A 5828-nucleotide genomic window follows, 5' to 3' on the forward strand; every position below is an offset into this window, starting at 1 on the left:
TGCTTCGGCCTCGCAAAGTGCTGGGATTACAGGCATGAGCCACCCCACATGGCCGGAAAGTTGTTTGTTCTTTTCCTTTTGGTTTTTTTTTTTTTGGGCACCATCTCAGCTCACTGCAACCTCTGCCTCCCAAGTTCATGTGATTCTCCTGCTCCAGCCTCCCGAGTAGCTGGAATTACAGGCACACACCATCACGCCCGGCTAATTTTTGTATTTTTAGTAGAGACGGGGTTTCACCATGTTGGTCAGGCTGGTCTCGAACTCCTGATCTCATGATCTGCCTGCTTCGGCCTCCCAAAATGCTGGGATTACAGGCATGAGCCACCGTGCCTGGCCCTTTCTTAATCATTTTTTTAATGGAAACCTACTGATGTGTTCTTGTTTGTTAATTTCTATGATGTGGAGGAATAGACCCTCCCCTGCCACTAGAGATAAGTAAAGGGTAGACAGCCACTTCTCAGGGATGTTACAGGGGGTTTAGGCATCAAAATGAATGATTGGGCCATGTGGGTTTTAAGAGTTTTTCAACCTTGACTTTCATGATTCCACCTAAAAAACAGAGCTGTACTGAGCATTTTTTCAACCAACCAACAAACGGAAAACACTTTTTCTGACCTATTTGAAACATTTTAGAATAGTCCCGTTCTATTTTTAGTATGAACATCAGTGTCAGCAACTCAGCGAGTGGCCCATTGTCCTGTCCTCCCACATTCAAGAGTTTGAACTAGATTGAGTGAACGGAACCATCAGAAGCCACAGTCCTCATACTCATGAAATAAACTAGACTAGACTACATATAATAATGCCCAAGAAACAGGAATGTAGTATACTTAAAAATATATCTATATATATATAGAGAGAGAGAGAGAGAGAGCAAGTGAACGGGCGTTGTGGTTCAAGCCAGCAATCCCAGCACTTTGGGAGGCTGAGGCGGGCGATTCACTTGAGGTCGGGAGTGTGAGACCAGCCTGGCCAACATAGCACAACCTCCTCTCTACTAAAAATATAAAAAATTAGCTGGGCATGGTGGTGCGGGTGCCTGTAATCCCAGCTACTTGGGAGGCTGAGGCAGGAGAGTTGCCTGAACCTGGCAGGCAGAGATGGCAGTGAACTGAGATCACATCACTGTACTCCTGCCTGGGTGACAGAGTGATACTGTCTCAAAAAAAAAAAAAAGAAAGTGAGAAAAACTTTCTGACTCAAATATTGAAACTTGAAACTAACAAAAGCTGGTGTTGAGATGAAGGGGACTAGTTATTGTGGGGTTATTTTAATATAATTGTTTACTAAAGAAATTTTTTAAAGCATCTGAATATTAGTGTCATAAATAACTATTTGGGAGAAAAGTCATTGGACTGTCTTGGGATATCAGTACATCATTTCTTCCAACATTCATAGTACCAGCATTAGCAACATTCGGACTTTGCAGATTTTGAAGACAATCTTCTCATCCCAGAGTGAGTGTCTCATCCATCATTGTCATTATATTTAAAATATAATTATGTTGGCCGGGCGCAGTGGCTCATGCCTGTAATCCCAGCACTTTGGGAGGCCAAGGAGGGCGAATCACCTGAGTTCAGGACCTTGAGACCAGCCTGGCCAACATGGTGAAACCCATCTCTACTAAAATTACAAAAAATTAGCCAGGTATGGTGGCAGACGCCTGTAATGCCAGATACTCGGGAGGCTGAGGCAGGAGAATCACTTGAACGTGGAAGGTGGAGATTGTAATGAGCCGAGACCGTGCCATTGCACTCCAGCCTGGCCTACAAGAGCGAAACTCTGTATCAAAAAAAAAAAGAAAGAAAAAGAAAAGGAAAGAAAATAACATGCTCTAATGTATTTGCCACTTTTATAGGATTTTCTGTGTTGTGAATGAGAATTTGAATCAATTTTTCCTTTTTAAATTAAAAAAATAATAAGCTGAGACTTGTTGTAAATGAGTCCTTCCCATCCCTCCAAAATTTTTTTCTTGTTTTTCCACATGGATTCTCATCGGTAAGTACTTCCCATGCTGAAAGGCAAAACTGGTGCGTGTCTTTCTTCGACTTCCTATGACCCATGAAGGAAAGAAGTTGTTGTTGTTGTTTGTGTTGTTTTTGAGATGGCGTTTCACTCTTGTTGCCCAGGCTGGAGTGCAATGGCGCTATCTCGGCTCACCACAACCTCCGCCTCTTGAGTTCAAGCGATTCTCCTGCCTCAGCCTGCCGAGTAGCTGGAATGACAGGCATGCACCACCTGGCCCGGCTAATTTTTTGTATTTTTAGTAGAGACGGGATTTCTCCATTTTAGTCAGGCTGATCTCGAACTCCATTTTAGTCAGGCTGATCTGGATCCGCACGCCTTGGCCTCCCAAGATGTTGGGATTACAGGCGTGAGCCACCACGCCCGGCCAGGAAAGAATGTTTTATGAAGATGTAATCCTTCAGTTGAGGGTTCAAGTATGAAGCAATGGTCTTTGATTTTCCTTCCTTTAGATCAATCAAAAATTTTAAAGTGAATAAAATGACCATAAGGCAATTAGGGTAATATTATTTACATACTTTTTTAAAAAATAAAAGTTGAGGCTGGGCATAGTGGCTAATACCTGTACTCTCAGTGCTGTGGGAGGCTGAGGCAGGAAGATCGCTTGAGCCCAGGAGCCGGAGACCAGCCTGGGCAACAGAGCAAGACTGCGTCTCTACAAAATTTTGAAAATGAGCCACGTGTGGTGGTGTGTCCCTTTAGCCAGGCTACTTCAGTCAAGCTGAAGTGGGAAGACTGCTTGAGCCCAAGGGTTCATGGCTGTAGTGAGCCATGATCACACCACTGCACTCCAACCTGCGTGACAGAGTAAAACCCTGTCTCAAAAAATCAATACAAAATTGTTAAAAGTTGAACGATGATTAAAAACTGCATATGGCGTTTGTGTGCATGTGGATAAGATCTGGTTAGAAAACATGGACAAATGAAATCAGTTTCATATGCTTGCAAAAATGTAGGTACGTTTTAAATGTTTATTGAAATGTACATTTGTTGGAGGCGCAAATATTTCTTATGATTAGGCATAATTGAAGCCTGTCAGTAACAATATGAACAATTATGCAGCTGATCAATCATTGCCTCCTCCTCCCTGCTCTTGTTACCCAATAAATAGGAAGAGCTGTAGAAGTTTGGGGGACTGCCTTTACTCACTAGAAGCAGGGAGCTCTCTTCTTCCCCATGCTAGTCCTTCCTTAAAATAGTTACTTTTGTTTTAAATTATTTTTTCTAGTTCATCCCTTTGTTCGGTCATAATGATGGTCTCAAAAGTAATGGTAGTAACTGCTGCAGTGACGGTCTCAAGTAGTAGTAGTGGCAGTCAGCCACATACATTTATATAGCTACCTTATCTGTGAAATAAAGTTAGTGATGACACTGAATATCTACAGCGAGAGATAAAGATAGGATGGGAACAGATGTGCATGTATATATGCATATTTTCAAACTGAGTTAATCTTTTAAGTATTATATCTATAGGCCCTTTGCTTGTTCTTAAAAGTTTACTACCAACTCTCTAGGAAATAGCCCTAAGTTCAGATTTTCGGAACTTGGGAAGTCTCTAAAAAAAATTTATTAAAGTGGCAATTTGATAAGACTTACTAAAGGGACTTAAGGAACACTAGTCCCGATAATGCTTAGTGTCCACTGGGATGCACTACAATTTTTGTTCTCGTGGGAAGTTGGGCCCTTTGGGGAAAGTAGAAAGAAGACTTTGTTCAGTAAGAGAAAAGAACAGTGATGCTACTTACCGGTAACCCGTCTATAGGAAACCAAACTTCCAGTCCTTTTTCTACCACCAAGTGACTTGAGTCAGTTCATCTAACCTTTCTTTTTAGATATCCTCATCTGTAAAGTGAGTGCGATAATTCTTGCCTTCCCTAAGCCTTATAAAGCTGATGTACAAGTAAAGTGAAATAACAGCATTTGGTGGTGCTGACTCCTTGCTATTTTCAGGTACTTTTCATTTCAAGGCTCATCCAAGCTTCATTGGAGGATCCAACTTCATAATAAAAGAACAAGACTATAAATGGAACCATATTTTGGATTGTGAATTGCAAAAATAAATCCAGATGACAAAACCTTAACGTCCACAAAGGCAAGGACAGGGTCTGTTTGGTCACAACTGAATGCCCAGCCCCAGGTCAGGAGACTAACATATAAGTAGTCAGTCTATAGATATTTGTCAAATGGACATGCAGATCGGCCTTCATGGTTATCTCTATGGAGAAACTAGCTCTGAGAAAGTAACCCATACTTAGAGTATGAATGCAGTGCTCAATATTCTTTTTTGTTTTTTTTGAGACAGAGTCTTGCACTGTCCCTCAGACTGGAGTACAATAGCACGAACTCAGCTCACTGCAACCTCCGTCTCCTGGGTTCATGTGATTCTCCTGCCTCAGCCTCCTGAGTAGCTAGGATTACAGGTGACACCACCACACCTGGCTAATTTTTTGTATTTTTAGTACAGATGGATTTTTACCATGTTGGCCAGACTGGTCTTGAACTCCTAACCTCGTGATCCGCCTGCTTCGGCCTCGCAAAGTGCTGGGATTACAGGCATGAGCCACCCCACATGGCCGGAAAGTTGTTTGTTCTTTTCCTTTTGGTTTTTTTTTTTTTTGGGCACCATCTCAGCTCACTGCAACCTCTGCCTCCCAAGTTCATGTGATTCTCCTGCTCCAGCCTCCCGAGTAGGTGGGACTACAGGCACACACCACCATGCCCAGCTAATTTTTGTATTTTTAGTAGAGACGGGGTTTCACCATGTTGGTCAGGCTGGTCTCGAACTCCTGATCTCATGATCTGCCTGCTTCGGCCTCCCAAAATGCTGGGATTACAGGCATGAGCCACCGTGCCTGGCCCTTTCTTAATCATTTTTTTAATGGAAACCTACTGATGTGTTCTTGTTTGTTAATTTCTATGATGTGGAGGAATAGACCCTCCCCTGCCACTAGAGATAAGTAAAGGGTAGACAGCCACTTCTCAGGGATGTTACAGGGGGTTTAGGCATCAAAATGAATGATTGGGCCATGTGGGTTTTAAGAGTTTTTCAACCTTGACTTTCATGATTCCACCTAAAAAACAGAGCTGTACTGAGCATTTTTTCAACCAACCAACAAACGGAAAACACTTTTTCTGACCTATTTGAAACATTTTAGAATAGTCCCGTTCTATTTTTAGTATGAACATCAGTGTCAGCAACTCAGCGAGTGGCCCATTGTCCTGTCCTCCCACATTCAAGAGTTTGAACTAGATTGAGTGAACGGAACCATCAGAAGCCACAGTCCTCATACTCATGAAATAAACTAGACTAGACTACATATAATAATGCCCAAGAAACAGGAATGTAGTATACTTAAAAATATATCTATATATATATAGAGAGAGAGAGAGAGAGAGCAAGTGAACGGGCGTTGTGGTTCAAGCCAGCAATCCCAGCACTTTGGGAGGCTGAGGCGGGCGATTCACTTGAGGTCGGGAGTGTGAGACCAGCCTGGCCAACATAGCACAACCTCCTCTCTACTAAAAATATAAAAAATTAGCTGGGCATGGTGGTGCGGGTGCCTGTAATCCCAGCTACTTGGGAGGCTGAGGCAGGAGAGTTGCCTGAACCTGGCAGGCAGAGATGGCAGTGAACTGAGATCACATCACTGTACTCCTGCCTGGGTGACAGAGTGATACTGTCTCAAAAAAAAAAAAAAGAAAGTGAGAAAAACTTTCTGACTCAAATATTGAAACTTGAAACTAACAAAAGCTGGTGTTGAGATGAAGGGGACTAGTTATTGTGGGGTTATTTTAATATAATT

Source organism: Colobus angolensis, unplaced genomic scaffold (assembly GCF_000951035.1).
Source record: "Colobus angolensis palliatus isolate OR3802 unplaced genomic scaffold, Cang.pa_1.0 Scaffold148, whole genome shotgun sequence".
In the NCBI taxonomy this organism is placed as follows: domain Eukaryota; kingdom Metazoa; phylum Chordata; class Mammalia; order Primates; family Cercopithecidae; genus Colobus; species Colobus angolensis.